The following is a 17,854-nucleotide window of genomic DNA, read 5'->3' as shown; positions in this document are numbered from 1 at the left end:
TTGCACCGTAGCATCTTGTATAGATGCGCCCACTGTGTCAGTATTATCTTCAATGTACAGATGTGGAAACTGGGGCATACAGAGGTTGTGATTCATTCAAGGGAAAAGCACAAGTGACTCTCAGTTTCCTGCTCTTTCCACCAGACCCTGCTTTCTCCCCATTCAAGTACAACTGTATGACATGGAACAACTTTGTCCAATTCATAATGTTGTTGCTCCCCCCTATTCTTCCCACAGGTAAGAAAAATGATCAGACTGGTAAGGCCTGCGATATCTGGGTTCTGTCAGTGATTTGTCCATCCCAATATTCCCAGATGTAGAATGGGGATAAAACCTTCCTTTCAGTAAAAGCAGGAGTGTGAAACTGGGTGCATGTTTGTACGTGAACTGTGGTCCTCAGATTGAATACACTCTCCAACAAGAATACTCAAATTGTTCAGCCAAAACCTGACCCAGTTCAGTGCAGTTACCATTGTTCAGTGCAGTCTAAGAGTCCTCCCTTTCTTTCCCAGACTAGACCTTGAAGTCTCATAGTTTACACAGGGCCCCAGCACCCAAATGTTGCCCATCACTAAATGCACATAAGTGGCATAACCTGAAACAAGCTGCAGGGTTTGGCTCCACCAAGGCTAGAAGTCCCAGCATGTTCTGTTCCACCTTACCATGAGCAGTCTGCACACTGAAGAGTCGTCTTCCAGGACTCAAGGTGCAAATGGCAGTGTACATTCAAATGACATCCTTCATGCACATGGCTGCCATGCACTTGTCAAATCTTAGCCTTGTAACAGAGGTGAATATGCCTACTGACTGGAGTGACACTAAGCCTTTGGAGAGTAACCTCGTGGCTGTTACTTACTGTTTGTACTTTATCACTGCTGACACTTGAACCAAGAACTGCCTAATTTGCTGGCAAAAGATCTCCCAAATGAATTACTCAAGAGCCTGTTTCTGGCTGAGCCCACAGGGGTTGTGCTAAGCCTGATTCATCTGGTAGTCACTCTTTGCAGTTGGTGGGCCAAATTGATCCCTGGTGAGACATGAGAGTAATGAATGGGCTTGCTGCAGGGGTGAACCTGGCCCCAGGTCTGGTTCAGCTGCAGGATTAACAGTGAGTTTAATTCATGTCATCTCCTGCCCTCATGTGAAGGGGCGACGCCTTGACATCTGCAGTGGATTTTCTATGTTGTGAATTGCAGCCTCTGTCTTTTTAGTTGTAAGTCTAAATTCATCATCCTGGTGGTATAAATAGCTTTGCCTCTCAATATGTTTGAATGCTGTTTATACCCCACCAGCTGCCACCTTATGTGCCAGGGTTATAAATATACAGGTTGCGTCTAGACTGTGTCCAAACTTGGCATTGGGTGCCCATTTCATGGCAGGAGGAATTATAGCTACCAGCAAAAACAAAGGGGAAGCCTTAGAGTGCTGCATCAAGATGTCCAGAGACAACTTGGCTAGAGAGCTCTTTCTTTCTGCCTTGCTAGACAGGAGTGGGCAGCGCTTTCTGAAGGGGCCTTGGAAACCCACTTCCTCTCCCCTCCAAAGTTACTGGGCACCTAGCCCAGAGGAAATACCTTACCTTATCCTTTCCTGATGTGCTTCAATGCACCATTGACTGCAAGAGGCCCAGAACATCACAGGCTCACCTTCACGAGCCCGACCAGAGCTGAGCCAAGCATGGGCTTGGATTGGCAGTGCAAGCTCCAGGGGTGAATGCTGTGAGATCAAGCTGGAAGGAAGAACAAAGAGGCATTAGGTTCTCCTCCCCACCCACTGGCGAACAACAGCCTCTTTGGGTGTGTTCACTGCCAACCAAGTGCAGCGCAGAAGATCATGACGGAGTTGATCTACAAAGGAAATTTTTGCTGAGACAGTAATGCTGCTTAAGGGAGTAACTTTCTATACACCAGAAAACCCCCAGGAATGGAAACAGTTATAATGGCCTAAAAAGTACCTTAGCTGGTACAGATTATTTTGCTCAGGGAAGCAAGAAAAGCTATACTGATAAAAGCACTGGTATAAGCCATGTCTCCCCTAGGAGGGCTGGCTGGTATTGCTGGTTTGACAAGCTATATCAGCAACCAGTTCTAGTGTTGATGGAGTCACAAATTTAGTCACAAATTTACCCAAGTGCATGGGTAGCCTGTGTGCTAACTAGGAACAGGAAATGTATAAGGCCAGATTCACAGTATCCATACAAAGAACAAGACTTGCACATCATGTATCTGGGTCTGGGCTTGTGCTGGGATATTGTTTCATGAAAAACAACAGAAAAGAGTACCTCCAAGCAAAATTCCATTAGTGTTTCTTGGAGCATGTGTGTTATCTTTAGATATATCCCATTTGTATACTGACAGGGCTTAAAACAGTTTGGCATGTGAGAACTTAGCAGAGCATAACCCTGGGAGTCTGCAGACTGAGGCTTCAGTTGTGTTCAGAGCTTTGTTCAAAGCTTTAGAGTTTACTTTATCTTCAGTTCAGAAAGGCCAGGTCATATGGAATGGCTTAATTTAAGTGAATTACACTAGACTAGTTGCCCATGCCTAGAGGTCAGGGCTCCTGTTGGGTCCAGTCAGTCTATGAAGGTATATACAGGCATGAGGGGCAGGATAAATGTGCTCTACTAAACAGAGACCTTCCTCTCAACATGTCTGCAAGTTGAAGACACAGATAGAAAAAAAGAAGAAGGAGGAATTTTTACCCATTGACTCTATTGAAGTACAGATACTTAAAACAAATGTAACAATAAATGCAAAGTAGATGTGGGAATTGATGGGTTGGTATGCAATTTGAAATATATATCATGTTTATTTCTCTCTAGTCTAATGCTCCATATCCTGCTTTATCTGTATGTGCTTTGTGAGTGAACCAGTTCCGAGTGTTTGTGTCCCCAGTGGGCATACATAATGAGCCTTGTGCGTGTGTACCACTACTCTCTATTGGTCAGAATTAGAATTAACCATTTACATTGCTGGCCCAATGTGGGCAGAAAGCCAGAGGCACTCTTTCTGCTCAGGTGGGTCCTCTGCACCAGTCTCCAGCTGGGTAGAAGGATGCAGATTCTGTTGCTGTAAAACCCCTGTGCTGCAGTATGCAGCACAGTGTACTGCAGCACAGTGTGCTAGACAGCCACAGTTTGGTTACAGTACATCCACAGTTATAAGGTTCATAGACCAAAACCCAGAAAGGGCCACTGAGTGCATCTAGTCCAGTGGGGCCCAACCTTTCTGGCAGTTAGCCCACAAATTAGCTCTGTACTCTCCCCAAGTGCCACTCCAATCCGCTTCTTCTGCCGGGTCTGCCCCTCTGCTTTCTGCTCCCTGTCTGATCCGATTCTCTGCTTTCTACTTCCTCCCCTATCTACCACTGTGCTGCCTGTTCCCTCCTCAAACTGCTGCATGCCACATGTGGAAGCTGCTAGTGCCACTTAAGGCATGCATGCCGCAGGGTGACCCCCCCGCAAGGGTCTCTCCTCCTGCATAACACAGGCTATAGACTTTTGCCCTGACCAGGATACCCTGCCGGGCAAGATACAACAAGGGGAGCATGTAAGAGGAGGAAGGAGTTGTAAGGAAGGCGAGAGAAACCTTCCCCAAAGGTCTTCCAAGTCCTGCTCCCCCAACCTTCCTACCTTTCACAAGCAGCTGCAGGGCATTCTTGGTGTGTGTTGGACTGAGAGGACACTGCCAATTAGACACGAGCAGTATTATTTAGTCTAGAGGCTCTCAAAGGAAATATCCGTTTGCACGTGAAAAATCTCTGGAATTCTGTTCACTCTCCCAGTGTCCCTGTATCGCGGAAACCTTCAAAACACAACTGCTGCATTATCTACCCATCTCAGGGGCAGGACTTCAGCAGCAGCCCTCTGCCCTTCTCAGCCTGCTGTATTACTGTGGGCATTAGGGGGCTTGTACAGGAGAGGGAGGGTCTTTCCCTCCCTCAGCCCAGTCCCCTGCCCTAGTCACAGTTGTAGATTGATGGTTTCCTAGAGACTGGGTTAAAGGGAAAGCTTTCAAGCTTGTATGGGAAGGGAAATCTGAACAACACATCTAGGTCAAGATCTGTCTGCAGTGGAAGGTGCTGAGATAGCACAATGACAGGGGGCCTCATAAAAGCCCCAGGCAAAGAGCTTAGTGTTGGCCCTTTACTTAGTCCAAATGATGAAAGCAGACTGACTGCCTTTACCCTCTGCTGCTGGTTTTACTTCCAGGTTCCCTGCCAATCGTGTAGCCCAGTCCTGTACAGTGTCAGTTTTCAACATTGTCAGAAGAGTTTAAATCTAACTCAACTATCTACGTGACCACATTACAGATGTTAGCACATTGACCCTCAGACCTTTCCTGAGCAGAGGGGCACTGTAATGTCATCCCATCTAAAGACAGGAAACTGAGGCACAGAGAGACATAGTAATTTGCCCAAGGTCACACTGGAAGTCTCTGGTACAGCAGGGTACAGAATTTAGGTCTCCTGAGGGAAGATTTCATAGATTTCATAGACATTCGGGCTGGAAGGGACCCCAGAGGATCATCGAGTCCAGCCCCCTGCCCCAGGGGCAGGAAGTCAGCTGGGATCATAGGATCCCAGCAAGATAAACATCAGGGTCTCTTGAAGGTATTCAAAGTGGGTGCTTGAACCGGTGGCAGTCTATTCCAGACCTTGGGGGCTCGGACAGTAAAGAAGTTCTTCCTTATGTCCAGACTAAATCGGTCGTGGAGAAGTTTGTGACCGTTTGATCTTGTCATCCCTTGGGGCGCTCTGGTGAACAGATGTTCTCCCAGATCCTGGTGAGCACCCCGATAAACTTATAGGTGGCCACCACATCCCCCCGAGCCTGCGCTTTTCCAGGCTGAAGAGCCCCATGTCTCTCAGCCTCTCATCATAAGGTCTGTTTTCCTGACCTCTGATCATGCACGTGGCTCTTTTCTGGACTCTCTCAAGCTTCTCCACATCCTTTTTGAATTGTGGAGCCCAAAACTGGACGCAGTACTCCAGCTGCGGCCTCACCAAGGCCGAGTACAAGGGGAGAATAACGTCCCGGGATTTGCTTGAGAAGCATCTAGGGATGCAAGCCAGTGTTCTGTTTGCTTTCTTAGCCGCAGCATCGCATTGCAGGCTCCTGTTCATCTTGTGGTCAATCATGACCCCCAAGTCCCTTTCATCTGTAATGAAAGGGACTATAGCCAGCATAGCACTGCCGAGCCTATAAGCATGCTGCAGGTTTTTCCTCCCAAGGTGGAGAACCTTGCATTTTTCGGTGTTGAACACCATCAGGTTCTCGTCCACCCATTTCATGATCCTGTCAAGATCAACCTGGATCACTCTCCTGTCTTCAGGTGTGGATGCTTTACCCCAGTTTGGTGTCGTTGGCGAACTTGGCCAGTCCGCTTCTGCAAGATAACTGCAAAGGCAAAGAGCTTCCAGCAAGAACCAACCATCTTCTAATGGCAACTTTTGAAATATTAATTTCAATATGGGAGCAAACTTGATTTAAAGAAAAAAAGAAAACCAAATCCTAGGTATTTTGTTTGGGGTATTTCGCAACATCTCCTTTAGTTGAACAGTGACCTCAGAAATACCATGCTCTTCCACTTGGCCCCCAATCCTACACCCACATGCAGCTGCTGAGGGAGACACCCTCTACCTTAAGTGCCAGGGTAGGGCGTGTGAAGAGCTCCATTTGCAAGTCATGTCTGGCCCTGGCAGGGTGCTGGTTGGGTACTGTTCTAATTTCAGCAGTGCTGAGCACACCCAATATTTGCAAGTGAAGTCAATGGAAGCTGCAGAAGCTCAGGACCTTTGAAAATCAGACTTGGCATTCTCTTTCCTTGTAATTGTTTTCTTGCCTGACAGCAGTGAAAAGACCGTGTGGAAGACCTTGGTGTCTGAAGGAACCACTGAGCCGGGTGCTTTAACTCCTGAGAAGCTGCTGCCACTGGACGCCTGCCACCCACTGAGAGCAGAGGACAGTCCGAAGGCGGGATGCAGAGGGTTAAGGAAAGTGACACAGAGGATGTGATGGAAAAGTGGCAGCAGCCTCCCTCCAGGTGTCCATTGCACAAAGTTTCCAGCCAGACAGTTGGCTCTGGTTCATCCCTTTCCCCATGGCTTGGGCATCAGTCTTCCCAAGCTTTCTCTGGAAACCCAGAGTAATGAACACCTGCTAATACCTCGCTCCCTCGTTGACCTCAATACCAGTTGGACAGTTCAACGCAAAGGGGTCTGGGAAGTCTGACGGCAACTCATATGTGTTTACTCCGAATGGGGACTTGCATAAACGGGTAAAACCGAGGGCACCTGTGTTCTTTAATCGGAGCAAGCCACTGCTTTCTGATACACTCTTAACTCTCCACAAGCATGGAAAGAATTAGGAAAAAGACTGTCAGATGACTGGGGCCAGAAAGAGAAGTCAAGCTAAGGGGCTAATGGCCACTAAAAGAATCTCAGTAACTGGGAAAGTAGGGACACAACACGATGCAGCTTTGTGTCGAGCAGATGCTGAAGTCAGAACTTGTTCAAAGAGGGACTAGCTGAGAGACAAGACCCTTAAGGAGGAAGCTGTATGTCCAGGCAAGATGGAAAGATTACAGTGAGGCTGCTCATGGCAGGAGGTGATGCACAGCATTAAGCATCAAGCCTGAGACAAAGAGCTGTGCCAAGGAAGGCATCATTGTGCACAACAACAAGGTTCATTTATCCTGCAGAACCCAAAAGCTCTGCTGCTTATCCCCATATTACTGCCTGAGCTACTAACTAGTGACCTATATACAGCTCTGGAGCACTCTTGTGATAGTGGGATTGTATGATATGTAGAGAAAAAGCGGGTGCTACAGGAACTGAAGGAGTCCAGAGGAGACTGTAGTTCAGTATCCAAGCTAGTAGAGCTGTGCCTCTACTGTAGAGATGATCAGATTGCATTTTGAAGTGTGATCCTTGTTAATTATCAAAGTTCCTACCCTGGGAAAGCCCAGGTCCAGTCTGCTTACCATATCTGAACCTCCTGGCCTTCATTTGTTACTCTGAAGGTCTCTGTTACCTCCTTTCAGGTCTCAGGTGTCCACAAGTCCATACAACCAGCACTTGGCTTCCTCCTCTGGTACGGCCCTTGCCTACTTGGGCTGAGGAGACCTACACGTGGGCATCTGGAGGAAACGGGGGGAGAAATGACTGGACCCCAGGTACACGTGAAGGTGGCCTGGATACTGGGGGCTGTGGCTTGTGCTCATTGCTCCAATGGTCGTCGACTTGTCACTTGTTTTTTTGCTGCTGGGGAATGGATTTAAGGGTCCAATTGAAACTGGAACCAAGAGGACTCAGGAATCTCTCTTCTCCCCCCACTCTCAGTGATTTGTCACTATATCACTGTTTGGCTACAATGAAATAAAAATCACCCACAGCTTCATGGGTTCCCCAGAGCAGACCCCACTTCTAAAAGGACTCTGAACCCTGTAGCAAGCCCACGGCACCAAGGTTGATGGGAGACTATGGGAAGTTATACAGGAGCCTCCATTCAGCTCCCACTGCAGCTGTGCTGGGGCTTTCCTCATCATTATCCACGTAAATCAAGGAGAGTCGATCCAGCTTCCTCCTGCCTGGGTTAACACCTTCCACCTCATGCTGTGTTGCCTCTTATCCAGCTATCTCTGAGGCTGTGATGAGCAACCCTGGCTCAGAAGCCATCTCACCAGCACCTGAGCCAGATGGTGGCTTGCACGCCCAGCATCTGTAATGCAGGGCAGTGTGGCCTACCTAAAGCCATTGCTGGTGGCTGCCGACTAAACCACAGAGAGCCGGCTTTGACTAATCTCTGCATGCTTTCCCCGCCCCCGCTCTGGCAGTCCCTGGTGTTCACAATTGATGATCTGGATCATTTGCATTCTCTTCATTTGAAAATTATTGTTGCTGGATTTGTTATGAGCCCACCGAGATCACCGTGGTGATGCACTTGCCCAATGATGTCACCACCCTTTCTGTGGCTTCCAAGGCATTTTTGAGTCATGCTGCTGCCACACAAACGAGCCATTTCTCTTAAGACTAAAAGTGCTCTCCCCTCCCACAGCAACAGACCCAGGACCTGGGAGGGAAGAGATGCATGCACACCCCATTAGAGCTGGGAATGATGGAGCATGAAGCCATGGTCCCCTCCTGATCACTTTGGGTGTGCAGCACTGGTCCAAACTGATTAGCTTTTCTCCTTCTTATAATTTAACCTGTGTTTCCTCCTCCTACACCTGAGAGAGACTCCAATAAAATGTTCACCAAACCTAGCTAAATTAAAACCCGTGCTACATGTTAGGGATGGAAGAACTTTGCACCCCCACACCCTCAGCACCTCAACCTGGCACAGATGGACACCTACCAAGACTAAAGAGATGTCATCGTTTCCCCGCTCTTTTCAACCCATTTCTCTGCACTTGTTTCTCTCTCCACCTGATTGTCGCCCTCCTTCTCTTGGTTGGAGAGAAGGTGCTCCATTGTGGCAGGTGGGATGAGAATACAGTAGGGGAGTCACCTGGAATTAGGAGGTGAAAATGGAGCTGAGAGGAGGTTGGGATGGAAAAGCAACACAGAGAGCATGTGAGAACTTCAGGGGTGCTTCAATTTTCACATTCTCTCTGTGTTGCTTTTCCATCCCAGCCTCCTCTCAGCTCCATTTTCACCTTCTAATTCCAGGTGACTCCCCTACCGTATCCTCATCCTCTATGCCACAGTGGAGCACCTTTTCTCCAACCCTTTCCCAGTCTTCACCCAAGTCAAGTGCAAAGCATCCAGCTTTCCAACCAATGCAACAATGACAGGAGACGGTCATCAGTCAGGAACAAGTTCACCCATCTCTAGCTTAGACCTCAGCTTCATGCAAGAGAAGCATTTTGGAGCTAAACGGAGATATAGGCTGAAGGGTACCTGGCAGCCAGAACATGATCCCCACAGTCAAACTCCAAAGAGTTAAATTTGCTCTGGGATGCTGGAACAATGAACGGCATTACCGCTGTCTCTGTGTTACATAGCAGCTCAGTCCTTCTTCTAAGATTCCAGCTGTGCTGGTGGAATCACATCATCCATGAAGTAAACATTGCATCAAATGCAGAACAGACCAAACCCAGTCTGTAGTCATTCCTTGCTGGGTGGAAATAGTCCTAGCAGCTCCATGGTTTTGCAGCTGCCAGTTGGAACCTCCACCTCTTTGCAGAATCAACCAACCAGTGCGCATGCGTAGTTTTTTCCACCAATCTAACCAACAGCAGTTGTTTAATTTAAGAAGATTAGGCTTTTTACTTGCCTGCTTAATTAACACAGAGAAGGGGGTGGGCCGTGTCAGAACTGAAACTGAGAAAAGCCAGGAAATTTAGACTTCAGGCTGCAAGGCTGTCCTGACTGGCAGCGTATCAAAGCCGTGTTATGGCAAGCTTCACGGTTCTCACTGATTTTTTACATCCTGCCTGCCTAGAACTTGCAGGCAACAGCAAGGCTCTGACATAGATCCTCCTGTTCCAAAAGCTACAGTGCCCTGCAAGTTGAGCTAAAGAAAAATCTCTGTTAACTGCTACTGGTCCAGGCCTTGCAACACATACAGGAGTCAACAGCTCAGACTCCTATTGTGTGTCAGAGAACTGGTGGCTACTGGCTAGTTCTTGGCTGATACTCTGGTTTCTCTTCATTGTATATAAGTCTTCTGTCAGGAGGAGGCCTGCCCATTGCACTCTGGATAGGCTGACTGACCCCTGCGAGTTTCCCAAATGTGGGAAATGTCACTACACAATTTTGTGGTAATGGGGAACTACATTTGCACTTTCCCCCTGGCTTGCTCCTTTGGCCTTTTGGCTAGGAGCAAATGTGACTAGGGGCATCTGAACTCCAACACCTTTGGGCTTGGGGTTTGCATATAGGATGCCTGCCATGGATTTGGGGAGTATCCAAAGTCCCAGATGGATGGAGCTGGGAGGGAGGAGACTTGCCCAGTGGCAGAGCCATGCGGAGTTGAATGATTGAGATTGACTCAGTCAATTTGGAATTCAGAACTAGTTCAGGCTTAAGCCAAAAAAAAGCCAGTTCTTGGCTGAGGACTAGCTTAGATAATAACCACACTTGAAACTCTAATCCCTCTCCTGGCCCAGATCATTCTCAGTGGCCATGTCTACGCAAGCAGCGGACTGTGCAGTTGTTATTAGGCAGTCATTTAGTACTTGCATAACCCAGTACTAAATGACTGTGCAGCAACCAGCATTACTGCGCAGTACTGTCCCTGCATGGGTTTTTTTCTGCTGCTACTGTGCAGTAGCAATGAACTACTGCACAGTAGCTCATCACTACTGTGCAGTTGCTTTGTGTCACGGTTAGTGCCCCCAACGCTACAGCACAGTAGCAACGAGCTACTGCACAGTAACTCGTTGCTGTTGTTCAGTAGTGTCTCGTGTAGTCATGCCCAGTGATAGTACTACTGTCTTACTGGCTCTGCTATTGGATTACCATATATTCTCTCCAGAATCTTTCAGCTCCATTAGCATCAGCTTCTCTACCCCTTCACATAATCTCACTGTTAGAAGAGTGCCCTAGATCTACATATATGAAATAGTTAATGGCTACAGTGCCAGTTTATGGCGCTTAGGAATATGTAGCATATTTCCCAGGTTCTGCAGGACCAATAAAATTTGTTCTCAGCAAAGGACTTCCAGTGCATTGCATTAACCTCATACCCTCCCCCCCCCATGACACCTTAAGTGAGAAGATAAGGGTTACAAGGTTCCTTGGGTGAATTTGATATCTTTTATTAGACCAACCCAAATAGTTGGAGAATATTTATTAAGCAAGCTTTCGGGTTCAAAAACCCTTCGTCAGGCTAAGATAAGGGTTATGCACCTCTAGGGTAGAATGCAACAACTCCATGCAATGTTTATGATCACCAAGGAAGGAACTAACCCTGTGTACTATGCTGAACAGACTTGATCAAATTAAAGTTCCCTGTGCTATATTTGTATGAATTGGGTGTTTTACTAGAATTCCAGAGCTAGTCCCACTATACTGAAGTACCCTGATCTGTGCTATTTAGATTATGACACAAAAGCTGAATTCACTGCCCCACTTACATTTCCTTTTACTAGCACACTCAGAGCAGTTCAGTCCCACGTGACTGCGTTGGACTAGTATTATCTTACACATAATCCATCTATGTAGCCAGGCATTTTAGAAGTGCTGCTGTTCACGTAGCTCCTCAGACAAAACAGAACAGATCATACATCTGTTATCTACCTCTCTTCTACAAGCTGCAACCTCCCATTTAATAGGGAGCCTCCTCTCAAAGAGGTGGAGTTACAGGACCTATGTCTGTTTTGAAACAGCCATTCCACTTTATACTCCGTTGCCCGGATTCTCACAGTGTGAAGCGCAGAGATCTTTGGGAGGTTTCATTTGGAGCATACATGTTTTATTGGAGTGAAGAGAAGGGTACTGGGTAATTTGCTGGGTTCTGGGTAATTTGGTTACCCCGAGGTGAAAAGTGACACTGCTCACTTGTTTTCCGACCCCTGTCTGCTGTACAGACACTGACCACGGCCTTGTGATAAGAGAGTCATTGCCGGTGAGATTATAAATAGACGGCAGACTGGGGTCATTGAGTCTGTATCTTACTCAGAGTGAATGTGTCAGCCAAAGTTCTTCAGTCAGGAAACTACACTTCCCACCCTTTGTCTGTCTCGCTATCTCCTCCCTTCCTAGAGGTGTCTGTACAATGGGTATTAACGCTTTCTCTCTGAGTTCTCTTTCTTTCAGTTTCCTGTTGCCATTCTCTTCTCCAGCTGGGAGAGACGGACACATAACAATTAACCGTGCCCCCAACATCCCTTCCCAGTGGGACCCATTTGCATCCTGCTACTGTGGGCTGGGGACTTCATGCTGAGCAGACTAGAAAGGTGGATTATCAACACTTGTAATTTACTGGGTTTGGATTGAGAGGTAGGATTTATACAGAACGATCCTGGAAAAGATCCCTGTCCTAGCTCCAGGCTGGGACTTGAGAACAGCCACAGAGTAAATTGTTCTCAGAGAAGCCACTGCCTCAGGTTTTACATGAGAACCAGCACGTCCCTGAGAATGGCATAGGGAACTACCTTTAACAGGTTCTTGCAAAAGATGAGGCAAGATGTTTTGGGTATGTTTAGGGTGCGCATGGTTGGTAAAGGGCATAGTGCCCTTTTACCGTAATTTTGAATTTTAGAGAGAGGAGAATTGCGCAGCATTTGGAACAGATGACTGGGAGTCATGGTCCCTGGATACCTACTGCACATCTCTGCCACCAGGTTTCAGGGTGCTGGTTGTAGCTGTGTTGGTCAAAGGACATAGGCAGACAAGGTTCTTTGGGTAAATGTGATCTCTTTTATTGGACCAACTAAATAGTTGGAAAAATTGTTCTTTCATAGATTGCATAGACCTTAGGGCTGGAAGGGACCTTGGAAGATCATCAAGTCCAGCCCCCAAAGCTTTGCAAGCTTTCAGGCACAAATACCTTTCTTCAGATATAGGGAGAGTCTGTTGGTGTTTTGCATGCTCTCCAGGGCGGAATAGAAGTCCAAATGCAGGTCGGCAAAGATGCAAATGCGTGGTAATGAGGATCAGAAGGAAGGGGAGACAGTAGGTGTGAGACAGGTAGGTGGGGGGGGGGGATACATTCTTCCCTTTCCCCCACCCCACCTACCTGTCTCACACCTACTGTCTCCCATTCCCCCTGATCCTCACTGCCAAGCATTTGCATTTTCACAGACCTGCACTTTGCATTTGGGCTTCTATTCCACCCAGGAGAGCACGCAAAACACCAATGGACTGTCCCCATGTCTGAAGAAAGGTGTTTGTGCCTGAAAGCTTGCAAAGAACAATTTTGCCACCAGGCTACATTCCACGGCCACGTGGAATTCAAAGCCCTGCTAGGAACAGTACACCAATCCACCCCCTCCACATGGGCAAGCCTCCACTGCCTGAGCTAAATGTAGCTCTAGCTGTTACAGGGGTGTAGGTCTGCTCTACCTGTTGGCACTATATGGACTATGATTCACTGGGAATGTTGGATTCTAGTCAGCAGAGGGCAATAGTGAATATGCTTAAAAACATCCATCTCTGTCACGCTGTGAAAAATTAAGTTGTTCTGATAAGTGTATTCACTTCAGGCCATTTTAAAGTAAGAGGGAGTAAAGCTTGCAGGGTAGGATGGGTAATGAAACTGTTCCAAAGAGCATGGCTTAGACCTAGAGAGAAATTTTGGATTATTATCCATTTTGGAGCTTGGCAAGGCTGGGGATGGTTTTGGCTTTCTTTTGAAGTATCTGAAGTCAGAGCCAGGGTACCAGGGTAGAAGAGTTACTGGTCCAAAGTTGATACGGCAATTCCTGTAATCCTAAATAATTCTCCACAATTTTAACCCATGCATCGAACCCTCATACTGACATGTGTCTATGTCCTTTGGGAATGATTTCCATAATAACTTGAGCTGACTTGTGACAATATTTGGTTTGTGAGCCTTTTCTTAAAAGAATCTGCAAACATCTGGCACACTTTCCTTTTATTCATCTAGGGTGAAATGGCTTCCTGTAGAAGGGGGACAGTACAAACATATATGCATCACGTAAAGGCCACACTCAAATAAATTGGCAGTGTCTTTTAGTGGGGAGAGCACCTGACTGGTATTTAGGAATCCTGGGCTTTATTTCTCGCTCAACTGAATGACCTTGGGCAAGTCACTTCATCTCCCTGTGCTCAGTTCTCTAACTGTCTGGGTTTCTTGGTAAGGTACTTTAAGTTTTACTGATGAAAAGCACTATAAAAGAGCCAGGTATTGTAGTTACTGCATTAGCCTTCTGTGTGGGTATGAATTGGAGCCCCAAGCTACAAGCTTTATTTATGAAGTTCTGTGTGTACAAGGTTTTGGTTCTTTCTAATAGCTCCTTCACTAAAACATTTTCCCCTAAAATACAGGCAAAACAAATGATAAAGCAATAAATAAATCACAGCTCCCTTAGTCAGGAAACAAAAAACCAGAGGCAGCAGCGACAACCAGAAGCCCCGACAGAATATTCTGGCTAGGGGGCATCTCGGATTGGCACCTTCCTGAGCATCTCATCAATGGTGCCATTGCTGTGCTAGCAGGAGAGCAACAAGGAAGCATTAAAAAAGAAACCTGCTTTAGATATGGAGAAGGAAAAGGGACAATTAAGAGTGGCCCCTCAACAAGTTCATGTCAGGAGCTGCCTGCCCTTTCTGAGTGCTGACTTTGTAAAGGAAGAGCAGTGGTTGGCTTAACCTTGCTGTCTGGCTTCTCTGGCACCACTAGGCATGTGGTTTCAAACCCTGTCTGCCTCCCAGTCCTACTGAACAACAACGCAAGCCAAGAAAAAAGCCCCAAATCTCCTTAAAGGAAGTTGAGGGCCAGATGTTCCTGGCTTCCTGTCCAGTGCTGCCACAACTGCCATTGCCTGTGGTTTTGGTTAGTTTGTATAGGCCTTGCATATAAGAGTCTGAAACGGCCTCCCCTGGAAACTCGCCCAGCTCTGTGACTGACCAGCTGCACTGATACCTGATGGGACACAGGCTTGCCAAAGCCATCAGGAAGTTTTGCTCCTTCTGCCCTCATTGCTTTTTATGATTTTTAGTGTTGACAGTTTTGGGGATCAAGCCACAGCACACGCTCAGCACAGCCAGGCCTTGTTACGTGGTCATTTTAGGTGGCTGCTGGAGCTCTTAACCCCTGGACTGGCTGCATGTTAACACCTTTATGTGGTTTAAAGCACTCATTATTCTGCTCAAAGTTACGCTACTTCAGGGCAGGATTATCTCTGATCCGCATAACCGTTCTCCTATTCCATTAAGGTGTGGCTACTGCCCACAGCTATTCCACCCGAGTTGAAGTCTTCCAGTATCCCAGGATGCTCCAGGGCTGGTTCTGCCCTGCAGGAGCAACGAGCTGGTCTGGGTGGTGGTGGGAGGCACTGCAGCCACCGGGTGTTTCAGGGCTGCAGTGCCCTGAAACACCAGCTCGCTGCTCCCTCAGGGCAGAGGCAGCGCCACAGCCCTGGAGTGCTTGGTGGCCGCAGTGCTTCCCATGTGGTCACCTGCGTGCATTGGGTCCTGGTGTCACCTGGGGTTGCCAGGGATACTTCAACCAGCTTTTACTCCCCAGGTTGAAAGGGGCTCCAATTTAGGGGGCCCAAAGAGTTTTTAATCACAGAAAAACACAAGGAACATTATGGGAACATTATGGGGTACTGCCTCTACCTGGGCCCATGCGCAGCTCCTAGTCCTGCTCCTGCTCACGAAGCCTCTCGTGGCAAGTCACAGCTGTGCAGGTAAAGGACAGTCAAGGATGGTTTTTAGCCTTCAGATGCGACTGCTCCACTAAGCCGAACAACGCTAAGCCGATTAGCATTTGTGCGGCTTACAGCAAAAGGTGTATCAAGGCCCCCAAACTCAAGCTTTCCCTGTCCATGTTCCTGTTTCTGCTAATCAACAGGGACCATCTGTTAGGAAAAGACAAAAGGGCATTTTCCATGGACCATTCAGTGCTTGGATCCACTGTTGAGAGAAGGACCAATTAGTGACGATAGGGTAATTTTGTGAGGTAGGGCCAACCTTTTTGGCAGGTGTGCCACAAATTAAGCCCATGCCCTCCCTGAATGCCCCTCCAGTCTCCTTTCCCTCCCTGGTCTGCTGCTCCGCTCTCTACACTCCTTTCTGCCCAATCTGCTGCTCTGCTTTCTGCTCCCTGTCCTGTGCTGCCTGCCCTATTTGCTTCTCTGCTTTCGGTTCCCTGCTCAATCTGCCATGTGTTGCACACAGAGACTGCCTATGCCACTTATGACACACGTGCTACAGGGTGGCCACCCCTGAGGTAGGCAGCACTGGCCAATCTCTGACTGGTGTAAATTGGTGTTGTCTGTGGCACCATGCTGATTTACGGAGTCTGATGATCAGGCTCTAGGTCAGGTAACAGGTCATGTTCTGCCACATGTTAACTCCATTGACTGCACCAAGTAACATCAGTTAGGATGGTTCAAATAGCTATAATTAAAATGCCATGAAATATATACTACAAGAACCAAACATCATTTCAGAAACCCAAATGTGGCTTTACAAATACAATAAGAGTGGGTTGGGAGAGGATTTGCCCTGGGGGCTAGTTTAATTGAAATACAGAGAAAATGGGTTTCTAGTCTAACTCTCTCCGCAATGCTATCCCCAGCAACAGCTCCAGTGTATAATCATACCCAGCTCTGATCCTGCAATGGGCTCTGTGTGGAAGCACACTGAAATGAATGGACACCACACAAAGCACATAGTAAGGTTGAGGCCCTAATGTGAATGGTGTTGGGAATCCCTGACAGCACTCAGAGGGGAAAGTCTGAGAAAAACTCTGGTACCCAACAGCCAGACGCACAGGGACCCTATTCTGCTATGGGATACACAGGTGGAAAGCCAGAATAACTTGGGTGATTATAATGGAGTTACTCTGACTGTATGCCAATGTAAGTGAGAGCAGAGCTTGGCCCTGGAACCGAAATGTGCTATTTCCAGCCGGAAAGTACTGAAATGTCTGCTCTAGTTACAGCTAATCCAATCAGCCATATACTGTTGGAATACTACTTTATTACGTTGTGCTTTTCATCCAGCTGTGGTTCTTCTGCATGTCAACTCACAGCTCTAAGTCTCAGCACCCAGATCGGTAGGACTGTTTTAGGTGTTTTTGCTTTCCTATCCTTCTACAACCTTAGCTTTGATTTGGACTTGACCCTAATTGACTTTAGCAAAACTCCTCTTGACAACAACAGGAACCTGCCCTGAAAACCATCTGTGGAATCGGGCCCTTTAAGAGCTGCTATTTAAGGACAACTGGGAGAAAATCAAATCCAGCCTGTTTCCAGCGAGAAAAGGAAATGGAACAAGGGGACCAATAGAAAAATCCACTTGTTAATCACAGTTTGCCACTGATCATAGCTTTGCTAAGGGAACCTGGCAGAAGTTAGCTCACAAAGTGCCTTTCAGTTAGACCATTTTAATCTGTCTTAGTCTGTCATTCCTACTAACCAATTTATAAAGCTAAGTTCAGTTTGGATAGCCACACATTTTGAGCCTTTTCCTGGTGTATGGCTTGCCCAGGTCAAATCAGGAGGAAAAAACCCAAACATGTTCAGTGGGCAGCCAGCTGGAGCGGAGTGCTAGTAATAGGATTTGAGAACAGAGAGCTTCTGTGTCTTCCCCCGGTCCTCGCAGCGAGGCAGTGGCAGGGAGAAGTCTAGAGCCCAGCAGGCTTGATATCCAGTCACCTACTCCAGCCACTCCCTCGCTTTTTGATACAGAACACCACCCCCGGCTGTCAGCAATGGAAAACTTTCCTAAGCAATCCAGAGACTCATCAGGAAGTGCCGGGAATGGACATCAGCCCTATTCACTCATATCCATCACTGATGCCAGGATTGTGTAATAGCTGCAGATGTAACATATCTGGCAACCTTACCAGCTGGCCAGCACTGCACTATTTGCATATACAAACCTAGTAGAGAATTAGGCAATAGCAGGCTGTGCATTGCTTTCCTCATCTTCTGATACTGAAAAAATATATGAGCCCTAAGTCAATGCCGGGCAGAAAGAAGAATGCTTCCTGAGTTCCCCCTTTCTTGATTGTAAATGGATTCCCATGGAAGGGAAATACCCATCAAATAAAATATTCTTGATGACAGACTAAAACTGGAGTCCCAAGTTGAGGCAATATGCCTGTTCCCATACACAACAAGTAAGCCTTTATTTCAGACGCCCTAACTTTTTGATTAAGGGAAATCAAGGAACTAAGTTCATGGACAGGTTACAGGGGTGGGCGGATGAG

General features: G+C 47.3%; 1 non-coding gene across 1 annotated transcript; it reads left to right on the top strand.

Annotated features, from left to right (window-relative positions):
* The first annotated feature begins 9,636 nt into the window (after window positions 1-9,636).
* Window positions 9,637-9,794, top strand: LOC112551424. Its single transcript, XR_003095720.1, has one exon. It is a non-coding gene; the product is annotated as a U1 spliceosomal RNA (small nuclear RNA).
* The last annotated feature ends 8,060 nt before the right edge of the window (window positions 9,795-17,854 follow it).

Source organism: Alligator sinensis, unplaced genomic scaffold (genome assembly GCF_000455745.1).
Source record: "Alligator sinensis unplaced genomic scaffold, ASM45574v1 scaffold366_1, whole genome shotgun sequence".
Taxonomy (NCBI): domain Eukaryota; kingdom Metazoa; phylum Chordata; order Crocodylia; family Alligatoridae; genus Alligator; species Alligator sinensis.
The sequence above is the reverse complement of the archived record's forward strand: the minus strand, read 5'-3'. Positions and strand labels throughout refer to the sequence as shown.